We start from the raw sequence: 23250 nt of genomic DNA, 5'->3' as shown, positions 1-23250 counted from the left end.
TTTCTCGATAGAGCACGAAACAGTGTCAGGCTTGCCGTCCTGGGTTTCTTCGACTTGTCATCGGGCCGTCCTATTAGAGGTATTCCGGGTCTGCTCCTCTGAGCGGACGTCGGGAAAGATCGGCAAATTGCTACTTATATCTATCAGTGTCTCACAGTTTCTCAATCCGGACAAGATTGCGGAGGAGAAAAAGGAGTGTCAGGCTTTTAAGGTCCCTTGTTAGGAAATCAGGGAACAAAAAGCCTTTGACTACTGTATTGATCACTGATGGTGAATTCTACATTAAGCATATGGAAGGTCTTTTAAGTCGTTTACGCTTTTGACGTCAGCCTCAAGAATTTTAGTCGCTATAGACAGGAAGGGAAACATCAGCAGGTGGCATGATTTCAATACACAAAATAATTTCAATAAATGTCAGCATTATTTTCACAGAATGACCTTGAATTTACATAAAAAACACCAAAGAAAATGATGTTAGGAATTCATCTCAAACAGCAGGGACTGGTTTCACTACAACAAGATGGTCATACTTTGGAGGTATTAAGGAGAAAACGCTGGAATAAGCATTACAAAAAAAAATATTATACAGTAAAGTACTGTATCCTTCTATGGGGCCGGATTACATATGCCTCACAGACCAGTACCGAGCACAGCGCTCTATTCTAGATGAGTTTCCAAATACTAGTTATTTCCATATATTTGTGTTTTATGTCATGTTTTATGATACTATTTGAGGAAAAAAAACCTCACATACGTTGGTTGCATCTGATTTACTTGCTTTGTCCACTTCACCTCTTTTTTTTATTATTTTTATATGTGAAACACTACTGTAAAAACAGATTCTGATTAATGACCTCTACAGCTCATCCTGGGCCATCGTGGAGGATGAAATCATTGTTTCTTCTATCACACATATGTCAAACTTGGGGGTCAAATCTGGCTCGCTGTGTCATTTTTATGTGGCCCGCCGGATTGGTTGCCTGAGTAATAAAGAGATAATCAATGTCAACAATAATGGATGGATGGATGGATGGATGGGTGGATGGCCGGCTTGTTGGCTTGCTGGATGGATGGGTGGGTGCATGGATATGTAGACGGACGGACGGACGGACGGACAGTGGTGTGTGTGATCGAGATTGACACTCTTTATAGACAAGAATACAGTTGTCACTAGAGAACTCGGAGACCCTCAGCCTATATATATAGATATTATACATTACTGTATTATTTAATTTGGAATTCACAACATATTTATTCTAATTAAAAAACATAAAAAATAATTGAAAACTACAGTGCATCATTGGTAAGGTAAAGCTTGACAAGACACATCTAAAAAAAATAACTTCCTGTAAGACAAGCATTATTAATTATTATTTTATATAATACATTTTATTTTGTTGAATACATTTAATAAGGACATGTTTTCACTGAATATGATTGGTGCGTATTTCACAGTGAAATGTATGTCACAACACTATCTATTAATAGTTTTCATGCCTTTTTTTATATAATTGTTTTGTCCTAAATACTCTTACGATTCTACTGTTGAACAACTCCCCAATTACAGCTCAATAACAACCGGTGTTTGTCATGTCTGAACCTTCCCAGCATGCATCTTGAATAAAAGAAAAAAGCGCTTAAATAAACGGTACACATGGAGGACTGACGCATGTACGCTTCAATTATCATCCACGATGATGACTCTTGGTTTCCCCTTGTTTCTTCTTCTGTCTGCAGCCCTGCATCTCCACCACACACATGCCTCCTCAGACACACACACACACACACGCACACGCACTCTCTCTCTCTGACACGCGCGCACACCCACCTCCACACTCTCTCCTGAGCAGCAGAGGCGCTTGTCTCCAGCAGCGGGTCCTCAGACACGCAGCCACGGCGCGATGGAGCGGACCAAAACACGGCACCAGCGCCACAGCGCGACGCAAGGTAAGATCCTTTATCTCGGTCCTTCCCTCCCTGTCTTTTTTCTCGCCTTTATGACAAGATAACCCAATTAAATCTGTTTTCCCCAACAACAAAAAGAAAACACCAAAAAAAAAAATCTACTGCGCTTTCATCCATCTTTGCTCTGGGATAGTGACGCGAGGAGGCAGTTGTTGGATCAATTCCCACCTGTTAGGACCTCAAAGAGAACTAGGAGAAGGAACTAGTAGTGTCAAGTTCTCTTTGGAAAGAAGACACCAAAATCCAAGTTTTAGATCTAATTCGATGCGTCTCACTGCCCCCCCCCCCCCCAAAAAAAAATATAAAAAATAAATCACACTTCACTAGGATTTTGAATCCATAATCGAACGATTTTTATTCATCCCCTCGACACAACCACGACATAGTAGTTTCAAGAGTGCGCAATATTTCATGAATCAAAAACTCTGGGTGTCATTTCTTAGCCTCTGGGAATTGTCTGTCGCTTCAAAAAAAATAAATAGAAGAAGATCTGAGCGATTGTTTTTCCCCCTCATCGATCGTGGATTGTTGTTTCCTTCACATTCCTCCACGAATGCTTCTTTTTTTTTTTTCTTTTTTTTTCATTTCCACTTCGTTTCACGCTCAGATGGCAGCGAGCAGTTCCACGCGTTCATCTCCGGCTCTATGTGGGTTAATCTGCCGTATCAGTGTGGTGCGTAAAAGCGCAAGGAGCAGGACTTGAAATGGCAGATTGGTTGTGCGCTCTGAGGACGCGCACTGAGCTGTGGCAGACGTGCGTGACGTGGACTCGAGCATAAAGACTCCACAGACCTCCTACAATCACCCAGTCGATTGTTTGGTTTGCCCATCATTTTGCTTGTGCAGATTTTTTGGATTTTTCTTTTTTAATTTTTTACCAATTGCCTTGCTGGAAACAAAATGACTTCAGGTATGATCTTGATTCTGTACTTTGATTTCTCTACTAACTTAGTTAGATATTTATTATAGGTCTGACTCGAACATTTGTTTTTGGTTGTGTTTCCCCACATGATGATTTATGACGCAGGAAGAACGTTTGAAGGAAAAAAAGAGTCATGAAAGAGTCACTTTGCACTTGAAAATGTGAACCTTTACAGACCATCGTAAAGTTTTACTGCATCATTCCTACTAGTTTAATATCAGGTGTCATCGGTGTGAGACTGCTCAGCATTTCATAAGTATTTTATTTTTGTAACCATCCTTCATTGACAGTAGGAATGAGTAATATCCCAACCATTTCACATCAGCCGACTCTAGATGTAGCCGAGTGTTAATCTGGTTTACTCATTTCATTGTATTTTTAAACATAATTTATCCTTTTTTATCATTGATTTCACTGCAGGGTTTGGATTAAACAGTTTCTTGCTCTTCCTCCCTCGTCTGAGCTGTAGTCGACATGTGTCCAACGATCCAAATGATAGTCAGACATGTCCACTGGCGACACAAACTCGCTGCCAACAATTTTTCTAATCAGCAATTAGTTGAAGCGACTATTTTGGATCTGCTCTAATGTCGTTAACGTACTTGTAATAACCAAATTTGTGCCTGTTACAGCAGGACGTGATTGAGTTTTGACAGATCTTATCTATGAGGTCGTTGCTGGGTAAGAAGACCTCATTATTATAATTATAATGTAAACAACCCCAACCAAAAAAATTATCTTTGTGTTTTTTGTTTTTTTTGTATTTGCCCCAATATATAAACCAGTAAAAAATTGAACTTAAAAACGAACTAAAAAATAATGTGTGCTTCAAAAGTGAATGTATTAGTGTTGAGTGACTTTGAAACATTAGGTACTTTAAATTCTATGATTACATTTAAGAAAGTTTTTTTTTTTCAGGTAAAATTTTGAATGTTTTGGGGAAATCTTATGCTCTATATTATTTTTTTTGAAGGGAAAAACATCCAAAAATACTGTACAAAGATGAACAGAGATAAATACACTGAAATAATATATTTTTATTTTTTATTGTTTTTTTAACTGCTCTTTCAGAAGAAAAAAAACAACGTCTGTTGTAGTGGCTCTGAAACGGATGTTGAAATGCAGCTTTGTGTCAGTACGTATGTTTATTGTACCTAAAAAAAATAGACGTTAGGAGTGAATACAGTTTCAAATGTTTTTCACACCGGAAATCAACATTAAATTGTAAATAAAATGATGTTCAAGACAGATAAAGGTTCAGGAGGATAAGCTCATGTGATGTCAAAATGTAAAGGGTCATGACCAAGTCCTTCATTGAGAAGAAAGGCCATTCCATTATAGAGAGATTGTGAGCTGATCCGAAAGTCTTTTCATCAGGAACTTCTTGTCCCTTGGCTTGCTTATGATGATATTAAGCAAGGACCTATAAAGAAATAAATGGCTTTAGTGTAAATAATGTCTGTTCAACAATCCTTTATCCGAAACATGTTTCTTACATAGTTCTTATTATCTTCTCATCTCCACATGTAGAAGTTGATGCTTAAACAAAATGGTAATAAATGAACGAGAGATTTTGGTTCATAACCATTGTTTAAAACATGTTTTTCATGCAAGAAACACTTGATTGAAACAGTAGCTGAGAGTTTTAAGACATATTGTAAAAACTTTGTACAGACTTTCTTGTTATATGGAAATTATTGAGGTTATTTTCAGAGCTTTCCTTAAATATCGAAGTAAGTCCACAATCACTATTAAGGTAGATAATAACATCACATAATGTCGCCATCCTTGTTGTCTGTGTGAACGGACAACGGGTATTTTGTTAAGTTCCAACAAGAGGGACTTTTTTGAAACTTTCATTGGTACCTAAAGACTTGTTGATCGAGGAAGGTCAAGAGAGTTTTTCCACGTGTCCCCGGAAATATGCATTTATCGTTGATAAAATTCTGTGTTGTAATACTATTGTAGTACTATGTAATGTGATTTATTCTCTATTTGCTGTTTTGTTTTCAAAGTTTTTAATAGAGGAACAAACTATAATAACGTGTCACCATTAAGTGTTAATGAATGTTTTACACACACACAAAAATCACTAGACAAAAAAAACAATTAAAAAAATGTAACATTGTGTTGCTTTAAACTGAATTATGATTACTCTGAAGAATATTAGGAATTATTAAAATAAAGGGTCAATATGTTCTGGGGCCCCCCAAAAAAGAAAAAAACTTGAAAATCATTGTGTTATCAAAACGAAAAGAAACATAAGAGAACATTTCTTATTCAACTAAGTCTCTTTCCCATAAGGCATAACCACAACTAAAAACCCTGTATGATTGAATTTAGGCCAAGAGAAACTACTTTGCTTCTATTTGGTTAGCATCTGACATAGACTCAGAGTAGAGCAGCTGGCAATTAACAAAGAAATGTCTCTCAAACATCTTACCATGATCAATGTTTTTTAAGATTTTGAAAATCCATTGAGGGTCCGGGAAAAGAAGGATATATCCATAAAAAATACTTTTATAAACTGTAAGACAAAACATTTTACCTTCAAAAAATAAATAGGAATTACATTGATATTCATTCTGCAAAACTCAACAGAATTATTAAAAAATAAACTTATATTTTAGTCATTGTTTTTAAAAAAGTAAAAAAAAATCCTTCACAGCCAAAATCATAAAAAAAAAATCCAACAAAACAGGTGAAAAAGGGTTGAATTTATTCATTCACAAGTTTTGAATTTCTCCTCTCTGTTGTATTGCTGCAGAAGTTGTTCAAACTTTACTCAAACTTTCTCGGCAGATTTTTATCACGCCGCCTGACAAGGCCAGGTTGATGGATGAGGTTTGAATACACCCTGACTGAGCAGTTATTCTGTGCCTTTCTCACCCTCTACCAGACGACGAGGGTTTTTTTGTCGAGTGCAGCCGCCAAAATATATATCAATATATACTTAAGATGTACCAGGGAATGAATGTTCTTAAAAGTGCATTAAGCCGGAGCTCATTGACAGGTCGGTTACTGATGAGAGGAAAGTGCGGGATTTGTCATAGAATAAAATGCTGATGTCTAGCGCCCCCGGTGGTGAAGAAAATATGATGCAAACGCTCCTCATTACAAATGGCCTCACGCAACTGCTAAAAAAAATCTGCTTTCTGGGCGTGAGAGGAAATGTGTTGCTTTTGTGGAAAGTTAAATTTAGCCTGTGGCACGTCTCATTCTATGGACATAAGCTTCTCGGTTGTTGAGCAGCTACACGGTGGATATTAGTCAATCCATGTTGCTGGCACCCTCAGAAAGGAATGTCTAATTATCACGCTTTCCACCACAGAAGGCACCGTCGTTTGCCTCATCTCACGCTCCAAATCACTCTCTCTCTCCTTCTAATTTATATTATTTTTAACGATATTTTTCCTCTGCTTTATGAAGCAGTGTCATTATTTTCAGAGTCCACTAGATGGCAGCCTTAGTGCACTATTTTGCTTCATTCTGAACAACGAAACATTACATCATTTTTAAACTGATGGCGCCACCTACTGATCTCTAATTACATGACACTGTTTCATGAAGGTTCATCAGACAATCATTTCTTTGAATATGTAATTACATTTAAATTTTTTCTTTGGGGATTGATCTCATGAAATTTGTTCTGAAAAAAGTATACCGGTATCAAGTGAAGCTTTTGGTTGATACCAATTCTTAGATCAACGTAAAAATAAAGGAAGTCAGCATGATACAGAACGATGTAACATTTGCGTTGCACGTCCGAAGTTAAGTGGAAAGTTTTTACACATATGAGTAATTTACATCTTCTTAAATTATATTATATATATTATAGAAATCCAACACTGTATGACAGAAGAGAATCAAAGTTTTGCACTCGTATACGTGTCATTACGGTAGCCCCCAGGACTTTTACAGTGGGACCATCCAAAACACAAAGTAGATTCACCTGTACATGAAGAGTTGGACTGGCCCTTTAATACTGTATAAATGATAACAATCCCCAAAAATTGGCACATAGATATGGTGATGTGTTCACTGAGAGGTTGTGAGACCAAGAGATTGGTAAATGAGTGTTTTCATTGTAAAAATGGTTTCAAAGATTGTAGTTTACTTGGGATTTGTTTTAAAATGTTGAGTCGTAAACCACAAATTAGTTTCAGTTTTTAGTAATTGTTGCACTTGTTAATATCTAAGGTCAACATTCTTAGTTGAATTACTTACTTTACTTAATTACTTTTTTTTTTTTATATGTATCCCGCTCTGAAACTCATAATATCGTTGAATAACTACAATATATTAGAAATACAATTCATCTTTTTAAAACTTTATTTTAAAAATCAATGTTGCTAATCATTGTAGAATAATAATAAGCTCTCCGACTGTTATTACCGTGTCACTTATCATTAAATATATTATAAGGTATTCAATTATTTTGTACCGCTGATTCCCCTTTATTTTCTAAGCCCACTAGGTGGCGATCTCTGCACTATTTTCTTTTGTTTTGGACAACGGTTGTAATAAAAAAATCAGTTTTACTGCCGCCACCTACTGACCTCTTAATAACACAACACTGTTTCATGAAGCTTCATCAGCACATCACTAACTTACGGAATTGTGAATTCTCAATCAGACTCTTAGGACTGAGGGAGCAAACCACAGTGCCAAGGGAGAACATACAAAAACTACAAAAAAAAACGTGTTCTTAAAGTTTTAAAGTATATATTTTAACTATGTATTGTTTTGGTTTTTTAAAGTGCTTTGTGACCCTGGTCTAGAAAGGCGCTTTACGAATACCTTTTACTTACTAACTTACTTACTTACAACAGAAAAGTATAAAAAATAGCATCATAGCCTCCATTCTACTTTGACCACAAGATGGATCAAGATTAGTCAGTCAATCCTGCGTTCGACAACGTTTTCATCGCGGCTTTGTTCAACAGCCACCTGTCAGACCGGATAGTGCCTCAGCAGCTCCCATTAGAGGTGTCAGACATGTGTACAACATGAGAGACTTTTGACTCAACACGCCAAGACTCCGGTGAGCATTCCTGTCATTCACACATCAAGATCAGAGGCGCCGCTAATACAGACAGAGAGAGAGAGAGAGAGAGAAAGAGAAACTGTATTTACTTTTTCAGAAGCGTGAGAAAAGCCGCTCCATCTAGAGATGAAGTCAATGATGAAGGCTGTGCTAATGGTGTATCACTTTTTTAATTGATTCTAAGGCGACTCCGGAGCGCGGCAGACTTGTAAACACATCAATTACTTATGATGAGCATTACAGCTAGAGGAAGAACGTAGAAATAATTTAAGTTTTTGCAACTTCTTCGCAATGTTTGCTCACGAAAAACAGACAAAAACGGGGATATGACGCAACCGCCAACCTTTCCTATAACATTCAATAATAGTCATAGCCGAAAAGGTTTTCACATATGTTGTTGTGCTACTTTTATTACTGTCTGAAATTGGGGTAATACTTGTTCATTGTGTGTTCTTTTGTAAAGGAGATTTATTATTATTTATAAGAGTATTTTATTAGCTACTGGTTGAATAGTTTACATTTCATGACCAACATCGGAAACACTTTTTGTTGGATTTGAACTTGTCATCACTGATAAAAAAAAAGTCACCTGCTATGGAAGATGTTCATGTTTCTGAAGTTTAACTTATTAAATATGCATATAGACTAATGTTTACTAACACAAATACATAAAAATAACACCAACAACAGTTGCAGTTTTATCAGGTGAGCAGATATAATCTGTGAAATTTGAGACACTTCATAGCAAGAAGTTCAAAAATAAATAATAAAATTAAGTCCATAAATAACCTCCACAATTCAAGACATTATTTTGATCACTGCAAATTAGTTGAATAAACTCAGTCAATGCAGAAATAACTACAGTAGTGATGATCTGCCAGTGAAGCTTCACGAAGCAGTGTCATTATTGACAGAGCCCACTAGATGGCGGCCTCTGTACTATTTTAAACATGAAAATACTTGATGAATCTTCATCAGACCATCACTAGTTCTATCACCTGTTCCTTGTCCTTGTCCTTAAAACAAATCTCATCCAAAGTCAAAGACAGACAGAGCGAAAAACCCCTACAATCTCTTAAGCTCAACGCAATAATTGATTTCACATCTCTGGTACGATCGACGGAACTACGGCGCCCTCTTGTTGCGGGAGCCTTCGATCAGAACCGGCATTAACCCTTTTTCATTCATTTGTAGCTGATGTTCTCGTCAGAAAATGAATGAATGAATAATTCATGGACTCACAACGCCACTCGACTTATTCCTGGTTCCACTTCTGACGCGTACAGTCGCTGCTGGCAAGAACACAAGCTGGTGCGATGAGCTCAACTCCCAATGCATGCTGTTACTAATCCTGAGTTTCCTCATGTTTTTATTCCGTGGAACTCTTGAATAGATCCGGCTAAGTTTAACATCAACAAGAATTAATACGTCAAGTCTGTTACGTGGTAGGACATATTTTATAATTATCGAATGTCTACACCAGACCCGCGCTTGTGTAAACCTCGAGACGTCTTATTCATAACAATAGTACAAACATTTAAACAGATTCTGCTCAGCAAAGCCAGAGGTGTTCCTCCCCTCACCGCAACAATGTCCACCACCTCCTCGGGCCCTAATCACGGCGGGAGCCGATAATTGTCGAGCTCCGGCTCTGCCTCTATCGTCGGCTCCATCTAACATTCACCGTTCTTGTCTTCCCTCATCGGACGCCGGCAGGAAAGACTTGGCGTAATTGCCAGGAGGCCAAATACGATTGTGCGACATGGAAGAGGCACCGGATCGTCTCCTGCTCGTCCCCCTTTGCTTGCTGAGATCCACGGCGAAGATAGTCACGACCCTTGAAGTTATTCCATCTGCGGACATGACATGATGTGGTGAAGACTAGACAAAAGTGAAACACATCACTTCACCGACAAGCTCATAAGGGAATCACAAAATAAACAGACTTTACTAAAAGCCAACCTGCAAAAACAGAAACAGTAAAGTTAGAGATTAAAAAACAACATTCGTGACTATAAATAACCTCCCTTATTATTTATAGATAAATGCAACGTGAGAAGTCCTACTTCAAACTTGCATCTTGGTAACTTTTATCACTTATATAAGATTATTAGCTTTTATTATGATTTTATGGCTGTAGAATTTTACTGAAATGTGTTGTAGTTGTTGTTCCTTTTCTCAAGATAAATTGGGTTTATAGTACAATAACTAGCAAGTGTTTTTGAAGCGTTAACTCAATGAAAAGAAGACGTGACAAGAACTCTGGAGAAATATATGAATAACCAATCTGAGATTTTAAAATTTAAGATTTGGATTATACCAACTATAGACAATAACAAAATTTTAATCCTGGAATTTTGGTATTCTGCTGGTGTGGTAGAACAGGGACCCCCGAGTTTACTCTTACTCTAGCTCAGGGGTCCCCAAAGAGACCGGTATTATGTCAGGATTATATTCACGCACCAGAGAAAACTGTTGGAATAGTTTGTGTTTCATTCATTTTCAATAGTTTACAGCTTTATTTATTTTTTTACTTAAACTGCAGTCTTGGCGTTTCAAGAGCCACAGGCTAATTCTACTTTATGTCAAAACAGAAAGCATTTCTGACATTCTAACAGATAAGAAATAATAAAAATATATTTGTCTTTCTGTACAAATGCCTGTAATCCGGTCCACGGACAGGGCCTTGGGGACCACTGCTCTGCCTGCCAATGCTTCACTTTCTAACTCACTTTCTATACTATACTACACTGCAATACCACAGGTTGGTAGTAGAGTAGTAGCCCCAAATCTTACTCTACTAAAAAGTAATGTTACTTCAGAATAATATTACTCAAGTACGAGTAAAGAGTAGTCGTCAAATAATTACTTGAATAAGTTTAAAAAAGTACTTGAACTAGTGAGTAACAGTATTTGCGAATTTAATGAGTACAGGTTATGTAATATGTCCCCCAAAATTCTAAAACTAATAAATAATAACGTAATTAATTTAAATAAAATCATCTTTACGTAAGTTCAAGTACCTCAATAAATAATAAATGAAAAAGAAAATAGACAAAGACAAATACATAAGTTATTAAAAGCACAAGCTACTACTTTTCTCTTTGTCTCACCCCCTCTCAGTGAACACATCACTGCACCGTTGTACTCTCGTCCCTTAAAAACCTGGACCGACCTCGACTGTAAAGCGTCCTGAGAAAACCCTTGTAAAATTTAGATAAGTAAATACAGCTGTAAAGTGTGTGTACATAAAAGAGGGATTATAGCTCGTAAAAAAAGAAACTATACGTGGCAACTTTTAATGATCCCTGTATGAGACGCGTCGTCCTGGTCTTTGAAACGATCAAAATCAACACTTGGGAAGTCAGAGCCAAAGAAAAAAAACAAGCCATGACCAAAAGAAAAAAGGGATTAAATCCCAAATATTCAAAACCGAGAGAGACGGATGGAAAGAAGAAAACAGACAAAAGACACGGAACTACAAGCATGACCTTGAAAATCCCTTTAAACTGATAACACTCCTTCTTGCACTCATCCATCCATTTTTATGTGCGAGTCAACGAGCAGCTGGCAGGTGGCTTTTTGTTGTAGACAAAAATAAAATAAAAACCTCTCCATGTTCACTCACAGAGGTGTCGTGGGTCTTATATTCACACTCCTACTGATGAAGATTATAAAACTTACTGGGATGATCAATCTGGTGTGAGGTTTTGTTGTTGAAAAATGGATTGTTTTAGGGTTGATTTGGGATAATAATCCCCTCTTACTCACCTGTGTCACGTTAGTAGTGATGGGCGGATGACGCTTCATGAAGCAGTGTCATGTTGTCTAGAGGTCAGTAGGTGGCGCCATCAGTTTAAAAATGATGTGATGAACAGTTGTTCAAAACAAATGAAAATAGTGCAGAGACCACCATCTAGTGGACTCTCAAAATAATGACACTGCTTCATGAAGCTTCATCAATCTATTACTATATGTTAGCGTCTTCCTCTTCTTATGGTCCTAACTGTACACTTCAATATAAACCTTCACGTTTTTAACAGGGATTAACACACAAGTAGCTGTTCTAATTATAAAACGAACGCTTCATGAAACAGTGTCATGTTGTTTAGAGGTCAGTAGGTGGCGCCATCAGATTAAAATGATGCGATGTTTCATTAGAACAGGTCACCAAGAGTGTTAGTAATAAGTAAGTAATAACTTTTAAAGATCCCTGTATTGAAAGAAGTCAAAAATAAAAAGAGATACTAAATCCCAAATACTCAAAACGAAACATAATTACTTGATTAACTTGTCAATTTTTCTTAAGCTCGGCACAGTTTGAACAAAAAAAGCGAGAAAAAAATGTGTTTGTTAAACTGTCAAGTCTGTCACTGTCATAGAGATAAATATAAAAGTGGAGTCAACTACAAAAGTGTCAGATAATCAACATCTTTAAGTAGTTTAGTTAAGTAAACATGTGTTATAAAGGCAGTGGTGATTGCAAAAGGTAACAGACTTATAATGTTTAACAGCGTACAACATGTACTACTATAGATAATGAGTAAAAAGTAATTAAAGTGGCATCTTAGACGGACATCTTCGCTCATTGTTTAGTCACGTTTACACTCACAGTTGATCTACGACGATACAACTCAAGCGTCGGTGAAACAGTTTAGCGAGAAGATCTTGATTATGAAGCGTCTGATTGGCCGCCATATATTTCTTTGTTATTGCTGCGGAATCTTTTGTGTCGTACTTGAAATGATCTGTTTATGACCTCGGCGGTTGTTCAAGTTTGCGCTGCTCCTTTTAAAGCCCTGCGGAATTGTTAACTGTTCTTCGACACGGTCGGCCCGTTGAATTTATTGACTCTGTCCACACTGCCTGTTTGAGTGTAAACACCAGACAAAGCCCAGATAATCGTCGTAACATCTGTCTCATTTCACAGCGTTTTGTAGATTTCAGCGGGAGATACTGTTCCGTTGGTTGTGTCGGACGAGGCGGCCGTGTTGCCAAGTGTGCAGGAAACAGGATCATGAAAGGCTTCCAGAGGATAAACACGGCGGGTTTATATGCAGGACAAAACAAAAAACCTTCTCTCCAGTCAGCGCCAGAGCAGTCGGTGAAGGATCAAACTATTTAGATTTCACTTGTTTTGCTTTGAATATTGCTCAAAACTTCACCACACGTATAACCTTTTGATAGGTTTTACGTAAATTATTGAATAGTTTTTAAGTGGTAAACTTACTATTTTTATTTTTTCCGAAACATTATTCTTCTGTATATTCATCATCCAGGTGTTTCTTTTTGTGATGTATGTCTTGTTGTTAGTTTTTTTTCTCCCTTTTTTTGAGTTGGTTTACTCCAGGTACTCTTGTTCTCTCCAACAGTTAAAAAGAACAGACATATTTTGGGGTTGAAATGTGAAAATTTGGCAAAAATTATTATACATTTTTATGTTGATTTGGAGTTCAATCTGGATCCATCGTTTTAATCTTTATCGTATATTCTTATTCAGTTGTTAACACCATTTAATGTCTTAATTTGAGATTATTAATATGTAAAATAAGTTCATGTGATCGTGAGCATTTGTTGCAAAATAAAAAGTTCTCAGTTTATATAGATTTATATATATATTTTTTAAATGATTATTAATTTAGACTGATTTTGAGTTCCACCCGGATCCAGGCCTGTTTTAAAGGATACGAAAGAAGCTAATGTTATGGATGAAGAATCCGTATTAATTATCCATTATTGCATTTTTATATATATAAGACTTAAAAATAACACTTCAGAGCACAACAGCACCATGAAAAAAACTGTATTTGAATCTACTACTTACTTTATTGCCAAATAACTATAACAGTTCGGAATTTACTTTTAATTTATATTTACCAAAATAACTATATATATTTTTTTTTACATCCAAATCCAGGCATGTTTTAAAGGATTGAAACAATAAAAAATGTTGCCGCAAAGATGGAAACATAGCAAGGTCTTTAGTGATTCACATATAATTAAAAAATCCTTCCAAAAGAGCAATGTAAAAAAAAAGCATAAAGTAACTATTAAAAAATGAAACATTTATAATGAAACAAGTTCATGAATTACTTTGTAAAGTATTTAATAACTTCCGGACTTTGTGATCACATGTTGGTGATACAATATTTCCAGTGAGGGCGATGCACGAAGACACACTAAAGGCCTGCCGAAGCTCACACTGATCAGTATTCCAGTCAGAAAAGTTTTTCTGTTTTTTTTGGGGGGGCGATTCCTATTTGAACCTCGGTGGACCCCGGTTGATTCAGTTGAGCGTGTCAGAGGCAGGAGCTCGTCTGAGACGCTGTTATTTGACTTGACAGGAACAGGACTGCCGACAGAGTCCAGAGAGTACTCTGTGTCAGTGGAACACAAACAGAATGTGGGATGGATTCACTTCACCCGACGATATGTTCACACAGTCTGAGAGTCTTTTTGGACAGCTTTCTAACAAACATATCACTCTTACTGGAGGATAAGCATGTGTGACAATGTAAAGAAAATATACTCACAGGGCTTCAGAGGCTCGCAAGTTGTGTTGAAAACTGCTTTGTTTGAACCTTAAAAGTAAAAAATGATCCCATCATTTCTTTAATTTCAAGATTCTTTTTCGGAATAAAACAAAACATATATATTGTAATGGGGAAATAATTATTTTTATTAATAGAAAAACTTCTGTTTAGACTTAAATACAAATTTGTGAAGATAATTTGAGTCTGAATTTCTAAAAAAAAGAATGTTTAATCCAAAACATAAGTAATTTAAACCATTAAGTACAATGTTTTTTGTATCGGAATAAGTGCATGAAGCTAACTCGAGCGACATATGACGATGGACGACACAGAAAGAGTTTTATTAAACAGTACAAGAATCATGAAAACAACATACATTTAACACAAAAGAGAAACAACAAGACTTTATTTTGTTAAACCCAGATTTATCCTTTAAGCAACAGATATTTTCTTGATTTTGATATATGATTTTGAACATTAATGACACTTGTAGCCAGTATGGAAGTTTATCAGCGCTATCGGAATTGTGAATGGTGGAAATTAACATTTCATATGTTGAAAATGTTAAGTAACATGTTATTGTTTTGTTTTTTCAATTTATGATGGATTTCGTTTTTTTAATTAATAATAATAGCGAAAATAAAACACCTCTTTCAATTATTGTTCCTATTCCAATAATTCCAAAACACATTTTCCTAATTCAATATTTATTTTTTTAACTGTATTATTTTGAATTCGATTTAAAAGTGTTTGTATAGCAGGAAATACAAACGTGAAACTGTAAATTTGTAAATTCAACCATTCAGAATTCTGACAACACCGATATACTTCCATAAGCTAGCTGTTATATTAACGTAACATACCTTCACTATGTAACTTTCTGCTGAAATAAAACCAGGAATTGACTCAACAAGAGCCTTTATCTTGTGTTTTAAGCGAATAAACATGTTATTTGGGAGAACAATGAACAAAAAACTTGCAGTATGAGTAAAAGTTACAGTATTCAGACACACAGGTCCTAAAAGTAATCGTGTATCAGTATTATATAATGTATGTATAGTCCCTTTAAGTAAATCTCAGTTAATCAATGTAAGGATTGGCTATTTCGTAAGAAATGTACTACTTAAAAAAATCTATAAATAAGATCAGTTGGTAAATATATGATTTATTTTTAGCTCAAGGAAGTTTAGATGTTTCTAAAAATGATAATAAATGTATCATACCTTAAATTTTATAAAAAGCTTCTCCGAATTGTGGAAAGTTGAAACTTATTAATAATAATAAAAAAAATTGGGTTAACCATCCCATTAGGATGATTTGATTTTTAAGAAGTATCTTGTCTTTATTTGCCTCATATATGATTATAATTTACTACTTTGTTTGATTAAACTGATGATTAATATAAATACCATTGAAATAATGTACTTTGTATTGAGTATATTCTGAACCTAATCAGATCAAAGTCTATCATATAAAAAGGAATAACTTTGTGTGAGTTTGAGTCTATGTTCACCCGCCTGTCTCACTTGTAAACTCCTTAATGGAATATATTCAAAAAGAAATAAATGAGTTGTTTAGTTTGACAGGCAATTTATTTGAGAATTACTTTTTTTTTTTAAGACGAAATACACTTGAGGTCCTGATCAATCTCTGTGGCTCAGGTTGATAAATGTCCATCCTGAAGGTGAACAATTTAGAGATTTCACACTCCAGTGACTTTTTCCATTTCATTAATGTGCACTTTTTTTTTTTTCAGCTGGTTGTCAATGTTTTCACAGACACGCCTAGAGTTATCACGGCTGAGTGTCTGGGCTCGAAAACCGATTTATTGAACACCACTCGTTGATGATTCTCATAATTAGTGCCTTTTTTCAAGACCGGGTCCTTGCATAGAAGACGAATGGACAAAGATCTCCAACAGATTTTATCGGATACATTTGTGCTTTATAGTTGAGCTTGACCCACTTAGGTTCTTCTGGAAGCCAGAAGCACAAATACATGCGTTAATAAATTGGAAGAATACACTGTTTAAAAGTGAAAAACAAATGAAAGTTTAAAAACTTGCAGTTCATCAAGAGTCCACTAGAGGCTGGTAGAAAGATCAGAAGTCTAAAAGGCACACATTTCTCATACTGTATAGGATTGAGTTTCATCCTCAGATTTCACTTTTAGTTATTTTCCTGTTCATCAATTCTATCCTAGTTTTAAAATAATAAGGGCTTAGCGGTTGAATTGACGGACAAGTGAGCATTTATTAGCCACCGTAGCCTTTACTAAGGTGTGTGGCTTCGTCGCCCAAGTATAATTCAACCTCCCTGAACTCTGTAAATTTGGGGTCTGGTTAAACTGGAGGACAGCATTTCCAAGATGGCCACGACCACTGATTAGGTTCAAAACCTTGGTTCGGTAAGAGACCTGTGATGTCACACATCTATAAGTCTATGAGTTTAGGTATTAAAAAAAACACATTTTGGTTAATTGTTGTTTGTGCGTTGAGAAGTTACAGTTTCAAGTTATAATCTTAACATTTAACACAAACATATTCTATACAATTTTCCAAGACATTTTGTGATTATCTTGTTAAAAACGATATAGCGGCTAATAAGATAATCCATAATATTTCAGTGAAAAAGCTTTGGAACAACCATGGGTAACATATAACAATTACAACTATTTGTCCTAAAATATACAATTTTCATCTTTCCCTTTTCACCCCAACAACATCATCTAGTATCTACAACATCATGAACTGGAATCCCCTGTCGACCATGTATTGTCTAACCCTTCTGAAACTACAATTTCCTAATTAGATTGTAAGAATACTACAGTGAAATGATAATCATTTTGCTATTAGTATAACTAGTAATATTAACATTAGTATTATAAGTATTGTTCTCAGTATTATCTTGATCTTTAAAGTATGTACTTTTTTGAGTATTGTTTTGATTGTTTAAGCGCTTTGTGACCCTGGTCTCGAAAAGCGCTATATAAATAAATATTACTTACTCACTTACTTACTATTACTTTTCTTTGTTTTCTTTCCTTTGTTCTATGTTCTTTCTATTTGCACTTTGTCATCCCTTGTACTTTTATTTGCACTTTCATCTTGTTTTTAGGAAATGATCATCTGCTGTGGACTGGAAACTGGGATTAATACAGTCTATCTATTCTAATTTAATCTATTATCCATATTTACTATAAGAAAAATTTCCCATTCTCTAAATATACGTGTACATATGCTGTCCTGAATCTGTTTTTTTTTTTTTTATGAGGTCTTGGCGCAGAAGTGCAGTGAGCTACCAAGATGACATATTTTTTTAAGATGCAGTTTCTAGGGATGTTTATTTTTAAGGTACCCAAGTATAACCTAAGTAAAATCCCTTCAACAGTATTAATACAGGGTAAATAAACTGTCGTGCATTTAGATTGAAATATTTTCATTATCAATTCAAGAGTCAAATCTAGCAGCGTTTTATCAATAAATGTAACAGTAACAACTTCACTATATTGAAAAAGGTCCCGGCGAATCACATTGAGGAAAGTTCCGTCCAACAATCATAAATCTCTGGCAGAACCAGACTCACTACTTTTTTGAGACTTTTTAAATATTGAGAAAAGGTTAACATCAGATATGACTTTGATGGATTTGTTCCAATGACATCTATGTCAAGACGATGGTGCTTTACTGTCTTTTTTTCTCATCAAAAGAAGGGATCCATGAAAAAAAATAACCATGTGACCTTGCCATTCCTTTGCGAAAAGGCCTTTTTAAGCACATTTCACTCTCTGTAACTCCTCAATGAACCCAGCTATTTCAGCGAACGCCGCGAAGAGATAAAATAATGGGAAACTTGTATCTGCTTCTGATCTTAAAATGGCACTTCTTAAAGAGTGCTCGGGTACTTAATGGCCGCTTCGTACAGAAACCTTTGTTCAGAAGATGAAACCAATTCTAACACAATTATATCGTCCTTGAGATACTTTAACTTTTGCAAATGCCAGACGAAAATGTCATCTGAGGAACTCCACTCAACCTTCTGTAACACACATCCACTGTGTCTATTCTTCAACATCCAATTTGCGAGGTTGCGAGGACAAATGCTCTTCATTTGAACGGTTTAAACGGGCAATTATTGTCTGAACAAAACTTCGGAGAGTATCGTCATTTTATTTGATTCCTTAGATCGAGGGTCCCCAAACATTTTTGCACGATGTACCTGTTGAATGTATAGATTATTTTCATGGACAGAGTTTGAGATACAAACTGAAAAAATAAAATGGAATTACTGGTAAAAGACAAAAGTTAGATTAATAAAAAATACATCTCACTTTAATGCTGAATCAGCAGAAGCCCTGAAAAGTGTCTTTGCAACAGGATGGTCCCAAATAGAGATGGTTGTTACTTTTTTTTGAGACATTTCAAAAGTAACGTTGTACTATGAGTTATTTGATAATCTAGACAATTTAAAAAATAAATTAGCTTTCTGACAGTAATAATCAATACGTCATAAATTGTATATACATTTGTATTTCAACAGAGAAGTGTGAATATATAATTTAACACAATTAAAAAATAAGCAGTTATTTCAGTGGTCTAAAACAATAGAAATTAAATTAAGAAATCCACCAAAAAGTATAGAATGAACCGAGCGTACAATTTTAGCGATTCTATCTTATTCATGTTTGTTTTTTTGTATTTTTGCTATTTCAGATGAAAGACTAAGCAGGTACAAACACTACAAGTAGATGGTAAATCCTAGTAATGTCGTGGAACAATTGATATCATTTGACTAGGAAGGGGTTAACTGAAGGCTATTAACTAAACAGCTACGTGACCAAAGGCAGGTTCACTTGTACGAGAATTAGCCAGCAGTGAATAGAGCAAACAAAACCAAATATGGTGGATATCAGTCTATAAAAGTGTTGTTTGACCGTTGTTCTATGATGTTCTTGGAGTATTTGCTGTAGGCTGTTTAAGAGCTTCGACTCTCACAATAAAAGCAAAGCATCCCCGTGACCTTGTGACCTTCTCATCCCTCCGTGTCGATTCCCTTTAGTTCAGTTCAGTTCAGTTTATTTAAAAGGACAATGTGCAATTACATTAAAAAGATGGCTGCACCAGATTTAGCACAATGCTACTTTCCATCTGTAGTCCTCAAGTTAAATGCAAGTAATTGGTTGATGAGGCTTATTGAAACAGTTGATGAGGTATCACGATACAGTGTCTTCATTTTGAAAGACCACTAGATGTCACTCTCTGCTTTCAATTTTTTTTTGCATACTAGTCATCTAGTGGTCTTTCAAAATGAAGACACTTTATCATGATACCTCATCAGCTGTTTCATGAAGCCTCATCGACACATCATTAGCGAATCCCTTTGAGGTGTTCCGATTGGGATTCCTATTTTAATTGATCAATTGGCAACTCACCAGAATTTTATCCTATCTAGACAATGAACGGTCGTCCCATCTACTACCTTACCAGGTCTTACTAATTCCTACTCTCACACAACGTTGCTGGCTGCAGGTTATAAATGCTTGAAGCTCATTAGCCGTGGAGGTTTAGCCAAGGGTGTAATGTCACGCAACCCCTGTTTATCTTTGGACCATTTGTTTCCTCATGAGAGAGATGGCATCATACAAGTTAAATGATAATAATGATTTCAGCGCCACAACAGATTCATTATGGCCGGCTTCTTGTCAGGTATCATGTTGCAGGAATTAATCCAACGGGAGCTAAATCCCCATTCGTCCTCCCGGAGTTAATTGCAAATCGGAGTGTCACTTTTCATGGTGTTGCTACAGTCCCTGGAGTGCAGCTCTTCCAATTATCTGTTGGCAGGTGATTTATTTGGTCACTTCTTTTCTCCTTCCACACCCGTGCTTTCATTCTTCATCCATGGAGTTTTAAGCGGCCCCTGTTTTGGTCTGCCACGGTTTTATTTTCAATCCATCAAGCTCGCAGTTACTCCAGTCATGGTGTGGTCCACTGCGATGCAGATCGATAATGAAGCACCAACGATGTTGACTTTCTCATTTTGTATTCAGCTCATTCAGTTATAGGCAAAAATGTAAGTCCATATGATGGATCGCAATCAGAGCTAACTTTTTGTTGTCAGAAAAGACACACCAAAACACATCCAAATACCTTAATACTGCTCTTCTAATGAAGCCACGACATTAGATCTTATTAATTAATTCATTCATTAGATAAGTCTATATTTGAAGCTTGTTTGTAGCAGAAGTTTAAAGGCTAACATGCTACAAATACAGTTAACATTCATTTACTGCCACTTATTCCCTTTTTGGCGTCGCAGGGTCAAAGGATCTATCCCTATTTCTTAAGAAGAGAATCGAGGGACACCCTGAACAGGACGTCAGTAATAATAATAATAATAATAATAATCTCTATTTATATAGCGCCTTTCTAGACCAGGGTCACAAAGCGCTTTGACATCCATTCACATACTGATGGGAGTAGGCTGCACCACACGGCGCCGAATCTGCCCTCAGGAGCAATCAGGGTAAAGTGTCTTGCTCAGGGACACAACGACACAAGCTTGTCTGGAGCTGGGATTGAACCTGCAACCTTTTGGACTGCAGGCAACCACTCTACCATCTGAGCTATGACGCCTGTGTAGCAAGGCACACAAAGACATGCAAATTCTCAATCAACCTATGTATGTTTTTGGACTGTAGGAGGAAAACGCAGTTCCCGGAGTAAAACCACGTAACACAGGCAGAACATACAAACTTCACACGGAAAGCAAACCTGTAACTTCCAGGTTAATATCGCACAAGTTTTTCTCAACCGTTTCTCTTGTTGGTTTCATTGCGAGATGGATTTTACAGACGAGCAGTATTGAGGTATTTGGATGTTTTTAAGTGTGTCTTTTTTGGACAAAGAGAAGTGGGTTCACTACAGTCACATGGATATGCATTTCCGCCCATAATATAGACACGGAATACTATAAAATGAATCCCAACCCTTAGATAACTAGAGAGCGAGTAGAAAACAAGTGCAATTTGTAATCTATTCCTTTAAGATAAGCCTCACCCAATCGTCATTTTCCACCAAGACTTCTGTCACATGCAAAGAATGTAATGGTATACGTGAAGTCGTCTGGGATTGACTGAATTTTTCATAAGCACGACATTTGAAGCAGCACTACGGTCGGACGTGGTGAAGAGAACCACCTCCCTGATGTATTGCCTCTCCCGTCTGGTTGTCAAGCACATTGATGAGCTGACTGCTTCTGTCCAACATCTCTGACCCGCCTCAACCTCCATGGTCCGGTCTGACAGCCCGCGATCTGCTCCGCTCACAGAGGTGCGCACCTCGGGTCGGTCCACCATTGTGCTCTCCCGTATTTACATGTCAGGATCTCTGTGGCGGCCCGACCGTGATTGACGTACAAAAGCAGGCGAGAGGTGTTTTCCTCCGTCTGAAGTCCTTGCATATGCCTGTCAGATTTGGCCTGTCGAGGGGGTGGGGGGGGGGGGGGCAGGAACGTAGTCGAGCGTGGCTTTCTTTTCATCACCAAGATGGTTCCTGTCGGTTTTGCTCCTGTGGATTGATGTGTAGTTAATGATCTATTTAGAACACGCTATTACGTCAACCCCGGGAACTATTGAAGGTTTTTTCGTTTTTTTTTAACTCCCACTAGCTAAGCTGTGAAAGTGTGTCTCATTTTAATTTTTCAACACTCTCAATCCAAACCAGCTGTATTTGAAAGAATCTGCCAAAAATAGACCAATCACGGGCTTTAGACTACCACAGATGGCATCTCTACAATAAAAACTCATAGCCATTTTATCTGGTTTCGAAGCGAGAGAGGGAGCGCGTCGGGATTCAGCTTCCAACCTCTGAACATGGAGACCATTTCTTTTTGCAATTGGCACCCAAAGCTTTGTGAATGTTTAAAGCACCAGATTCGTTTACAAGTTAATTCCATAAGCAGATGGTTTGGAGAAGAAATACAGAGGTCAAAAATTCCAAAGGGAACAGTTTTAAAGTGATAGTTCAACCAAGATTTTAATTTCTAATTTTCTACTTAACTTCATGTCGACTAAGTGTTGGGATTATTTTTTAATTACTTTTTAAGACAAAGTAAAATAATAAATAATAAAATAATTTGGACAAGGAAGTCGAAGAAAAGTTAGCGCCATTCGGTGTATATTTTAACACGTATTTTTTCTTAATTTTATCCTCATTTTGCAAATATTAAATCCAAAGCAGGTCTTATTGGCCTCATGGGTTCATGGACCGTGGGCCAAATCCGGGCTTCCTAGCCATTTTATGTGGTCTGCCAGAATGTATTGTTCATGTTGACATTGTGACTTACATAAATGTCAGCGATAAAGCTAAGGAATGGATATTATGGATGTAAAAATACTCCAAATAACAGTTAAACTGATGTTTAAGCGTAATTTTATACTCCTGGTTAGAGAAAGTTTTTAATGAGTCATAGTACCAAATTTTTCGGAGAGTGCTAAAATAATTTTTGCCCCTTGCTTGGTTAGGTTAGAAACCTGAATTGATTATTTTAGTGACTGTATACAGGGTTTTATGGGGTCATATTTTTATTAAACGTTTTGTTAGTTCTTAAGCACAAGCAGCAGCAGTTAAGAGCCATACAAATGAATGATAATTCCTGCCAAACCTTTCTCAAACCACATGGTACTTCAGCCCTATCCCCAAAAAATGTAATCATATATTCCTTGTGGCAAAATCAATAGTTAAAAATCCAATTCAACATGTTCGTCAAGATAAGCAGTAGTGT

The 23250-nt window shown here is 36.5% G+C and overlaps 2 protein-coding genes across 2 annotated transcripts in view; one reads left to right on the top strand and one right to left on the bottom strand.

The window, feature by feature from the left end:
• Positions 1-1719: 1719 nt before the first annotated feature.
• chrm2a (cholinergic receptor, muscarinic 2a) overlaps positions 1720-23250 on the top strand; it is a 93915-nt gene continuing 72384 nt past the window's right edge. The window contains exon 1 of the mRNA XM_087786585.1: positions 1720-1947. The gene's annotated coding sequence lies outside the window, so the exon portion shown is untranslated. The remainder of the gene's footprint in view (positions 1948-23250) is intronic.
• Positions 22017-23250, bottom strand: part of LOC148083378 (cystine/glutamate transporter) — a 216213-nt gene continuing 214979 nt past the window's right edge. Inside the window, exon 13 of the mRNA XM_087786586.1 lies at positions 22017-22031. The gene's annotated coding sequence lies outside the window, so the exon portion shown is untranslated. The remainder of the gene's footprint in view (positions 22032-23250) is intronic.

The sequence above is a fragment of the Callionymus lyra genome, chromosome 3 (genome assembly GCF_982586985.1).
Source record: "Callionymus lyra chromosome 3, fCalLyr1.hap1.1, whole genome shotgun sequence".
Lineage (NCBI taxonomy): Eukaryota > Metazoa > Chordata > Actinopteri > Syngnathiformes > Callionymidae > Callionymus > Callionymus lyra.
This window is presented reverse-complemented; position numbering and strand designations above follow the sequence as displayed.